We start from the raw sequence: 11,824 nt of genomic DNA, 5'->3' as shown, positions 1-11,824 counted from the left end.
GAGGCAGGCAGATTTCTGAGTTCGAGGCCAGCCTGGTCTACAGAGTGAGTTCCAGGACAGCCAAGGCTACACAGAGAAACCCTGTCTCGAAAAACAAACAAAAAACAAACAAACAAATAAAAAAACAGTGATAATGAGGAGGAGGAGGGAGAGGAGGAGGAGGAAGAAGAGGACCATCCATGATGATTGAGATAAGAGGATACATGGCCATCTCTGAGTTCATATGTGGTTTGGGGATCCACACACAACTAAGTTGGGGATCCGTGGAAGGAATCTTTTGGTAAACTGGTCACCAACTCCTGGCTTGTAGTTTTCTGAAACACTTTTATTTGCAATGCTCTTTCCCCCAGAAAGAGATGCTTTACTTTTTGGTTAATAGTGTTTCCTCAAAGACAAGACTTGAGAAGTGTCTGAAAACGAGACCTAAGATGGAAGAGGCTCAGGACCCAGTGAAGTCAATGGCGAGAGACCCAAGGACCTAAATCTGCCCAGTGCCATCATTATCAGGATCATCAAAGTGGCGTCCCCAGATGGTGGCAACATCTTCAAGGAGGCCCGAGGTGCCATTTCCTGTGCGCCACCAGGGTCTTCATTCTGTATGCCACATCCTGTGCGGGTAGGGGCAGGGTGGGATGGGAGACTTTGCAATGAAAGGGAAACGCAAGATTCTCTATGCCAGTGATGGCATTCCAGCGGTTCACAACACCAGTGAAAGAAGCTCTAGAAACATTCAGGCGGAAGCAGAAAAGCAAGAAGGAAGCTTCAGAACAAAAGCAGATTCAGAAGAGCAGGACAAAAGCAGGGAGGAGGAGGATGAAGAAAGACTGAAGGAGGAAGAACAGACTGAGGAGGAGGAAGTGAACAACGGAATGGAGAGAGTGGCTACACTGTGGCACAGCGGAACTGACTGAGATGTGTTTATGTGAAGCCTCTCCCAGCAAGGCAGAGCCGACTGTGGCACCTGTGCCTGAGATCAAAATAAAAACTGACCAGAAAGAAGAAAAATTAACAGCAAAAACAAAAACACCGAGGTTTAAAAACATCTGCACAGTTTACCTCTTTATCCACTTATCATCGTCCTGGGTCTTTGCGGGTCTATTTGTTCGTTAACAAATAATCCTCATCTGGTGCCAGGGCCAGTTGCCAACCACTGAACAGCAAACAGGATGCCCCGTGTGTCCTTAGTTTATAGACCAGAGGCATAAAAATGTGTCGGGTCCTCAGGGGAGTTGGAGAAAACAAGATGGGCTGATTTTGACTCATCATTTTGATTCATCACTGAGTACCATGGGTTCAATCCCAAGCACTCAGTCCAGAAGGGGTGAGTGTGTCTTGTGTGGGAGCATTGCCAAAGCCTTCTGTGGAGAGCTTTTGGGCTGCTTGGCAGGAATCAGACATTGGGCCAGGACAAGGAAGTAAGTCCAGGCGGGAATCTAACTTTAGGCTAGAACAGGGAAGTAAGCTCAGGCAGGAATCTTAATCTTAGGGTGGAACCAAAGCAGGAAGTGGGCTCAGGCGTTTTGGTCACTCTGACAAGCCCTTGGAAACAACTGTCACAGGAGAAATCACTGGACTTTGCTTACTGCCTTGCTACTTCCTTATTGTACTGCTCGCCCTTAATACTTGAATGCAATTAAAATGGTATAAAAGCCAATTGGGGAAAAAAAAGCCAATTGGGAAAAAACAAACCTTCCTCAGTCTCAGAACTGGCTGGGGTCACGCTACAACGTTGTCTAATTGTCTTTTTTCTTTTTAATCCTCACTCCTGGGCTGGAGAACCTGTTGACTGGCTGAGTGGGCTTGGTCAGGCTTCCACGACAACATAGAAACTTGGCTCTAAGAGAGCAACGGAAGAAGCTGATCACGGTACAGAAAACTATAGATACAGAGTCCCGGAGGCACGAGAGCACCTAAGGCTTCCAGAAGCTGCAAAAAGACACTCAGGACTGAGACCGAACACGCCAGTCAGGAAATAAAATCAAAAGAGGTAATGTTATAAACGGACTAAGTCATCAGGCTTAAGGTCTCCCAACTCAATTCTAAGTCCTATGGGGGAGTTCAGACATGTTTTTCTGTACAATGAATAGAATAGTAGATTGGTGGCTTGAGACTTGCGGGTGGAGGTCAGATGGAACGGAGCATGGTGGCTCCTGGGACCCTGAGAAACCAGAGAAGAATTTCACATATCCTGTGATGGTGGGGCATGTCAAGGCATAAGCAGCAAATGACAGAGAGGTGGCCGTAAAGATATAAAAGGTGTGGGTTCATTAGCATTCTGTCACCCACCATAACAAACTCCTGTGATAGCCGAGTCAGCAGGCTCAGAAAATAGCCAGTTTGTAAGGAGTGGAGGTTGGCTGGGGGTCACGGTTTGGGAGATTCCAATATGTGGTTCATTGGCCCTGTAGCTTTTGGTCTGTGGTAAGGCAGCACATGGGGGGACTGCATGGTAGAAGATGCTTTGGCTACCTTATGGCAGAGATAGGTGATAGAAAAATAGATGAAGGATAGATGGATAGATGATAGATAAACAGATTATGGTGGCACACATCAATACACCAACTCTTGAGAGGCTGATGCAAGAAGACTACAAATTTAAGGCCAGCCTAGGCTACACAGGGAGATAAAGAGAGATAAACTGAGTGGAAAGGTCCTTACATTTTTTTTTGTTTTGTTTTTTAAAGATTTATTTATTATATGTAAGTACACTGTAGCTGTCTTCAGACACTCCAGAAGAGGGTGTCAGACCTTGTTACGGATGGTTATGAGCCACCATGTGGTTGCTGGGATTTGAACTCTGGACCTTCGGAAGAGCACTCGGGTGCTCTTACCCACTAAGCCATCTCACCAGCCCTGTCCTTACAATTTTTAAGGGCATTACCTCAACTTTCCAATGACCTGTGGGCCCCAACTCTTAAAGGGTCTATCACTTCCCAATAGCACCAAACTGAAGATCAGTCCTTTAAACCCACCGACATCTGAGGAATATTCTAGATCTGAACTATAAAGGTCAACAGTAACCCAAAAAACACTGTGGGGCCAGACACAGATCTAGCTTCCCTCAAGATACCTAAGCCTGATGGATGGTTACTCACTCTTGTCTCCCCAGAACCTAGAACGGCACCTGGTGCATAACGGTGGCTCCGTACAAACAAACAGGACAGATGCAAAACATGATCAGGCATGACAGGTGTCCATGACAGAAATAACAGTGTGCACAGCACCTGCATCGTCCTTCTTCTATCTGATGTCATTTAAGCCCTAACTCTAAAGCCCAGCACAGTCTGAGGCAGAAAAAAGAAGAGGTAGATGGAGCCTTGTCAGAAAGTGGCATGGCTAAGAGCGGTCCAAAGCGGGAACCGTTTCTGGCACCCAGAGCTCACTTTAACAGACACCGGGATGACATGCGGAGAGCTGTCATGTCAGCTCCAGAGAGCAAGCCATCCAGCTCATGTTCCTCTTGCCAAATTAATTTCATCTGACGTTTCTTTCCTTTGTATCCTAAGGTATCGCGGATTTCAAACTTGACCGTGACAACAGCACGTCAGAGCAGCGTTCTGTGTGGCAAAATCAGTCCCTTGAACGATCTTTATTATGAGGGAGGCTGTCCTGATAGCCCCAAATCGAGTAGTCAGAGCAGCTAAAAATACACTTATTGATTCTCTTAAATAAAATATAAGCTTCCTCTCTTCCTCGTGCTTAATATTGAGTGAAGCAGAGCATACATCAATTCTTCATCATAACAGGAAGACAGCATCAGCAGCCAGGGCTCTGTGGACTTGAACCAGAAAACTAGACGAAAGTCCGAGCTGGTTAGTAGTGGGTCTCAAGTGTGGCTGTATGTTAAAATTGGCTAGCTGGTTTGTTTTGTTTTCTTAGTGCCCAACTCTCCAGTATGGCACGGTATTTGCAGCTTGTAACACCTCCAGGTACATAGATCTATTGTCTATGGGAGACTGAGCAAATCATTCAATGTTATTTATATAAAGTGAAATATCATCAACATTCTACATTATGGAACTGTAATTTTGATCTAGAATACGTGCACACACACACACACACACACACACACTTTTGTATTGATTGTCTCAGGCACACTGCTGTCATAATGGGTAAACTAATATATAAGGCTGTTACAGGAAATATTTAAAAGAAAGAACCTGCCAACTGTCCACGCTCCTGCTTCTCTCAACCCGCCAACTCCCCTGCAGGGCCAGACTGCCCTCCTGCCACTGGCAACTCTCTCCGGCTAGCTCCCACAGAGTCTGGCTTGCTTGTCCCTGGAGCTGCCATCGGTGATCCCACATTCCAGTAATCAAGTAAAGCAAAACTCTTGCACCTTATAATTAACCAATCAGATTTATGTATCAAGAAAATCACAATTTACAAGCTACCAATACAGTAATTTCAGAAACAATTGATAATGATAAAAGCTTTATCGCAATTATTCTAACTTTATGATATAACTACCTGTGGCTGGTTAAAGCCACGCTGGTTCACATCTGCCTCCATTTTGCCTTCTCCTCTCTCCTGAGACACGGTCTCTGCAACTCTTAACTCTGCCTCCCTTTTCCCTGTCTAAACACAGGCCTCCTGCTGCCCTAATGTTTTGGGGCAGGGAAAAATCCTGCAACATATGGCTACCAACCTTTTAAAAAATAATTTACTAGTTTATGAGCATTGCGATTGAAAGTAAATCAAACCCATACAAAAAGGTCCTAACTTACTTAGGATTTCTATTGCTGTGATGAGACACCATGACCACAGAAACTCTTATGAAGGAAAACATTTCATTGGGGCTGGCTTGCATTTCAGAGGTTTGGTCCACTATCATCGTAGTGGGAAGCATGGCAGCATGCAGGCAGACAGAGTGCAAGAGAAGGAGCGGGGAGCAGGAAGAGACAGAGACAGTGGGCCTTGCTTGAGCTTCGGAGTCCTTACTTCACAAGCCTACCACTTAGGGATGTCCTTCCTTCAACCACACCACGTCTGCTCTAACAAGGCTACACCTCCCAATAATGCCACTCCCTATGAGCCTATGGGGCCATTTTCATACAAACCACCACAGGTTCACACACTGCTATTAGGTGAGACCCCCCCCCCATGACTGTCAATGTATAGCATGCTTTCTTATTGTTTTGGTATTGGTGAGGTAAAACAATCTGTCTGGTTGTTTTCCATGAGTTCACATTTGCTTCTTGCATCTCCACAGACTCACTTACTATATTCCTCCTTTTATATGAAATCTGTTACCTCAAAAGGGCCCAGTCAGCCCAACTGGATGATGTACAGAGTGAAAGACTTTGGAGCAGCCCGACCTAAGTGGGATGTCCTTGTCAGGCCCCTCCCCTCAAGGCTCAGGGATCTATAAGTAGAAGAAAGACCATAAGACCACAAGAAATCATATGGTCTTAGAAAGACCATAAGAGGGCTGGTGAGATGGCTCAGTGGGTAAGAGCAACCGACTGCTCTTCCGAAGGTCCTGAGTTCAAATCCCAGCAACCATATGGTGGCTCATAACCATCCGTAACAAGATCTGACTGACGCCCTCTTCTGGAGTGTATGTAGATAGCTACACTGTACTTACATATAATAAATAAATAAATCTTTTAAAAAAATAAAAAGAAAGAAAGACCATAAGAGCCAGACATGGTGGTGATTCCAAGGAAATGGTGTCTTCCAGCCACAACAGGACAGAGGCACATAGACCTCACAGTGAATGTGACAGCACACACAAGACCCATACACCTTCAAGGACAGATACAGCACTGAGAGGGGAAGTGGATCCAGATGTCCCCTCACCCCCCAACCAAGAAGCCACCTGCAGCTGATACTTGCTGGCAAAAGGAAACTCAGCTTCCTCCAGTGGACTGTCACTGGGTATATCAATCACACTATGAGGCAGGCCCCATGCCCAGGAGTAGGTGGCCAACACAAAACGAACTCTATGGTTTTATTTTTGTTTGCTTGATTGCTTGCTTTTCGGGGGAGGTTTGAGGGCAGTGTGGACATTTTGTTTCATTTTGCTTGGTTTTGGCTTTTATTATTTGTATGTGTCTTATTGATATTTTTGATTGATCATTTTGATTTTCATTATTTTTTGTTATTTTGGTTTTGTCTCAGTTTTGTTTTATGAGAGAAAGTACATTAAACTGGGTGGGTGGGGAGGTGGAAAGGATCTGAGAGGTATTGGGGGAGGGGAGAAAACAATCAAAATATATTGTATGAAAATGTTTCAATTAAAATATGAAAATTAAATTAAAAATGTTAAAGTACTGGTCAAATTCATATTCAGTCAGCAAGATTACTGCACGGGCAATAGGCAGTGCATGTGCAGAAGCTCATTGTACTATCAAGGATCTCTGAGGAGCACACCTAGCAGAATGTTATAGACTGAGCCAGAGAGATGGCTCAGTACATTAAAGGAATCTGTGTCTAAGGCTGTCAAGAAGCTGGAGAAATCATATCAGCAAGCAAAGGTAGAAGCATCTTCTTTTGAATTTGTTTCCTTCGAGTATATACAATTAAGAACGCATTGATGGTCATACTATGTGTCACTAAAAGATGGTCATACTATGTGTCACCTTAATCCTGAGTTCCATTCACAGGTCCCAAATGGTAGAAGGAAAAACTGATTCCTGAAAGTTGTTCTCTGACCTCCACACATGTAGCATGGCATCCATGAGTGAACATACACAACATACACACATGCACACAAAATACGTGCATACACACACAACATAAGCAAATACATGTAATAAGTAGATCATTAAAGACATATATATTTGTTTGTATATATATAATTTGAGAATATTTATTAAATTGGCATAAACAATACTGCTATCCGCCAATCAGAGAAGCTGAGGTGTTGAGTACTACTCCTGGCTGGGTACCTCAGCAGTCCCAGTATGGCGCTGACATCCTAAAGGTTTCCTGGAAAGCCACTGGCTTTTAGTCCACGTGGGTAAACTGAAGGAAACTGGCTTTCTAGAGAAACATGGCAAGAACCACCACAACAAAATAGATACATTTACCAGCAGGGGGCACGAGCGAGCAGCAGGGGGCACGAGCGAGAATCTGGTGGGTTGGGCATGTTCTTTGCCACTAAGATGTGTTTGCTTTGAAGCCTAGTAAATACACGTAGCAAGCCAGGAAACGCTTCTAACTTTTCTTAAGGCATAAACATCATAAATTCATCTGGATGTTTTGATACAAATTCAGGACAAAGGAATTTAATTTAACCTGACCTATCCGGTGCCTGCAATGCAAAAGCCCCAACTTCCAATTGTACTCTATAACTATTCCTTTATTTTATACCACAGTATGCAAGCGACCCCAGCAGAGTAACACCGGCTACTCTAAGGCTGTCAAGAGGCTGGAGAAATCATATCAGCAAGCAAAGGTAGAAGCATCGTCTATTGAATTTGTTTCCTTCGAGTATATACAATTAAGAACGCACTGATGGTTATACTATGTGTCACTAAAAGAGTGCCACACTCAGAGATGGAGAGATGGGGTCAGCGATTAAGAGCTCACACTACCCTACTAGAGCTCCTGAGTTCAAGTCCTATCAATCATAAGTACACTGTAACTCCAGCTCCCAGACATCTGACCTCTGTGGGCACTGCATTCCTGTGCGCACACCCACAGACACATGCATACACATAATTAAAAATAAAACCTTTTTTAAAAAGTTTCATACTCTGCCGTCATCTCACAATTTGACCTGCAACGTATCTTGTTTTGTTTTTCCGGAGATTCCTTTTTCTTTTTGATAAATTTATAATGGCATAAAAATATACCTGATATGTGTGTGTGTGTGTGTGTGTGTGTGTGTGTGTGCATACATACACATATATCTGCTTCCCCAGACAAATCTAAAAGAAGGGGTACAACCACCCAGCCTATTCTGTTTCTCCACCCTCCACACTTTGTAAAGGTTTTGGCACATAATTTGGCTTTGAAATAAAATCAAAATGGTGCTTATATTTGCAGCAGCACACAAACGTTATTAGATGGAGAGCACACTGTAAATGCCTTACTTTTCCCCACTGACCTATCCAGGAGGTCATTGTTAGCCGCTATACTGGGATGTCCCTAATTCCTGTTCGGAAGTTCAGAAGAACATATTCCTGTTCGGAAATTCATATTCAGAAGTTGGAATGCCAAGGTGGCTTCAGGTAGTCATTTATTTAGGAGTATGTGGATGCTAGACATTATTAGACCCAGTTCCCTTCACAGGGACGATATGGCTTTATGTTCACCGGAAGTGCCTAAGAAGGGACTGCATCCTCAGAGGCTCTGCATCCTCAGAGCAGTCTCCCTGAGCATCTCTCTCTTTTAGACTCCCACCCATCTGCTAGGTGAGCAAGGGTTGCTTGTGCCTGTATTTGATAACAATACAATGAATCCTCTGACCACTTTTCTAACAATAACTTTTCCATGAAATTGCTATTCATATTTCTACTCATTTTCCACAGATTTGGTCTAATCTTTTTTTCTTTTTAAAGCACCTATTCACACATTACAGAGACCAGACTTTTATAATATTAGGTTATAATATAATATTATAATAATAAGTTACAAATGGTACTAAGTTTTTCACCCAACCCTCTTACTTTACCCAAGACTTTTTATTACCCCAAACTTCCTTATTTTTGTAAGCTTCGTCATCTGAATATGCATACCGTCATGGATGTGTGCTCAGTGTGCATGTGAGTGTATAGGCGTGCGTATGTGGGGGTTAAAGAACAATCTGAGTATCAGACACTGCTCCAGGCAGGTGCCCTGCGGCCCACACCAGGCCAGCTGGCCTCCATGCTTCCGGGGACTCTTTTTTTTCTGTCTCCCCTCTGAAAGTAGGTGAGCTGGAATTAATGTGGATTTCTGTGGGTTCCGGAGATCCACACACTGGTCTTGGAGCTTACGGTGCAAGCACTTCATCCATTGATCCACGTCCCCAGCCCAGCCTCTATTTTCTTACAGCCGGGTGTGACCGCCCTCGTCATTACTGCGCTTGGGTTTGAGTTCATGATTTGGAATTTCCCCACGCTATAGCCAAACTCCCTCATGGTTCTGCCTGCTTGCGAGCTTTCACTTTTTCCTACAGGTGAGTTCCTAATACACTTGGAGTTTACCAGTGTAAAGCTAGGGAACGCTGCTTTGTGAAGGTCCATCTGAGGTGGTGGGAGAGATGACTAAGTAACTAGGCATTGCTCTCTCAGAGGACACAAGTTCAACTCCCAGCACCCTTGTCAAGCAGCTTACAACAGCCATAACTCCAGGTCCAAGGGGATCTCAACCTTTGGTCTCCCAGACACCTACACACACACACACACACACAAACATGCACACACAAACACACACACACACAAATAAAATAAAATTCTATGTCTGCTGCAATCAATCTCCAACCCAAATATGCCCTGGCAATGAAAACACAACACAACTAATATGATTACAGATTGTGCGCCTAGATTGGGCAGATCTACCACTATACTACTATCTTCCACAGCTATGAGACCCCTTAGAACTTGCAGTATCTCCAGGTCATGTGCTTCTGCTCTGCTTTTCTTTTTCTTCCTCCTCCTCTTCTTCCTCTCCCTCTTCTATTTTCTCCTTCTCTCTCCCCACCTTCTGCTTTACCCACCCTTTTATCTGCCCAATCATTAGCTCTCCTTTATTTTACAAATTAAGGTGGGAAGCAGGTTTACAGGAAATCACCTGAGTGCTGACTCATTCCTTTTCAAAAAAGAACGGAATTAACATCAAATATAATTAGCCCCAGGACTATCCACAACATAAATCCATTTCAGGCCGACAGATAACAGCACTAACCATGGACTATGATAACTTGAGTTTAATCCCCATAACCCATGTGGTAGAAAAAGATAATAGACTCTTCAAATTGTCCTCTGACCTCCACACCTACAGTGTGGCACAGGACTGTCCACACACATGAAATAATAAGTATGTAAATAAACACTCATGTCTAAAACTTCCATCTCAGGACTCGGAATATAGCTTAGTGGCAGATCAAATGCCTTGTATACTTGAGGTCCTGAGTTTGCTCCTGAGTACACACACAACAAAAACAAAGACAAAGCCCATGTAACTTAATGACAATTGACATCTCTATGGTATCACTGTCCCATTATTTAACTGCATTGTAAAGCTTTATGCATTTATACCATTAGTCACATAACCAGTTAGCATAGGTGACACTGGAGCATGATTTTTGAAACTCTATATTTAATTTGAGTAGTGTCTTCTCTTCTTAGCTTCTTACTATTGACTTGCAAATAGTATTATTCTGTTTGCTACTTTTATATAAATTCTTTTATTTGTAATTTCTTCCTTAACTGAGTTCTCCTAAAGTGAAACTGCACAGCTTGTTAAAGGAGGCCGGCCATTTGGCTTCTTGTTTCAAAACACATACTTCTGGTGGTTATCTACTTGGTTGTAAAACAATGTAACAAGGTAGGAGGCCAGAGGACTTGGCTTAAAAAATGACTCTATATACTTTGAAGGTTTTAAATTTGCATTTATTTCCTTTTCTCTGTCTCATGTGTGGGATGGGGATGTGAGCCACATTGTCTGTGAAAAGGCCAGGGGACATCTTATGGGTGACATCTCTCTTCTTCCACCATGTGAATTCCAGGAATCAAACTTAGAGCATCAGCCTTGGAATCAACAGCCCTTCCCTTTTGAGCCATCTAAACCCCTATGCTTGCTTTTTAACTGATTTTTTAAAAATATGAATGATTCTTAAAATAATATTGAGTGGCTTTTCTGCATCTATGGAAATGATTGTATTCTCTTTTTCTGTTCACAGGATGAATTGTGTTAGATTTATAGTATTGAATTCCTTGAACACTTGGACTAAAATCTACTTAGTTGTAATGTGTCATGTTTTTGGGGGTTTTATTTTGGGGGGGGGTTGGTTTTTTTTTGTTTGTTTTTGTTTTTTGTTTTTTTGTTTTGGTTTTTCAAGACAGGTTTCTCTGCATAGCCCTGGCTGTCCTTGATTGAACTCACTCTGTAGACCAGGCTGGCCTCGAACTCAGAAATCCGCCTGCCTCTGCCTCCCAAGTGCTGGGATTAAAGTGTTATGTTTTAAAATATGTTATTTGATTCTTTTTATTAATATTCCTGTATTATTTTATCCATATTTTTTAATTTTAATTTGAATGTGTGTGTGTGTGTTTGTTCAAGTACACCTAAAGCTAGCACATATCTGAAGGTCAGAGGACAACTTGTGAAGCCATTGTCTCTTTCCATTATATGAATTCCTGGGTGTCTTAGTCACTCAGTGTTCTAGTGCTGTGCAGAAACACCACGCCCAAGGCAACTCTCATGATAGAATGCATTTAACTGGGGGTGTGCTTACAGCTTCAGAAGTTTAGTCCATTATTGTCATGGCAGAAGGCATAGCAGACACAGGAGCAATAGCTGAGAACTGCATGCTGATCCAAAGTGGGGGAGAGAGAGGGAGGGGAGGGGGAGGGGGAGGGGAAGAGAGTCTGGGTTTGGCATAGGTTTTTAAAACCTCAAAGCCCACTCCCAGTGATGACACACTTCCTCCAACAAGGCCTGTAGTGGTTCGAATAGGTTTGGCCCACATAGACTCAAGTGTTTGAATGTTTGACACACAGGGAGTAACACTATTAGAAGTTATGCTCTTAGCAGGGCAGTGGTGGCACACACCTTTAATCCCAGCACTTGAGAGGCAGAGGCAGGTGGATTTCTGAGTTCAAGGCCAGTCTGGTCTACAGAGTGAGTTCCAGGATATCCAGGGCTACACAGAAAAACCCTTTCTTGAAAA

The 11,824-nt window shown here is 43.2% G+C and overlaps 1 pseudogene; it reads left to right on the top strand.

Moving 5' to 3' along the window:
• The window catches only part of LOC110333683, a 42,114-nt pseudogene extending 41,203 nt beyond the window's left edge, over positions 1 to 911 (top strand).
• Positions 912 to 11,824: the final 10,913 nt, after the last annotated feature.

The sequence above is a fragment of the Mus pahari genome, chromosome 16 (assembly GCF_900095145.1).
Source record: "Mus pahari chromosome 16, PAHARI_EIJ_v1.1, whole genome shotgun sequence".
Lineage (NCBI taxonomy): Eukaryota > Metazoa > Chordata > Mammalia > Rodentia > Muridae > Mus > Mus pahari.
This window is presented reverse-complemented; position numbering and strand designations above follow the sequence as displayed.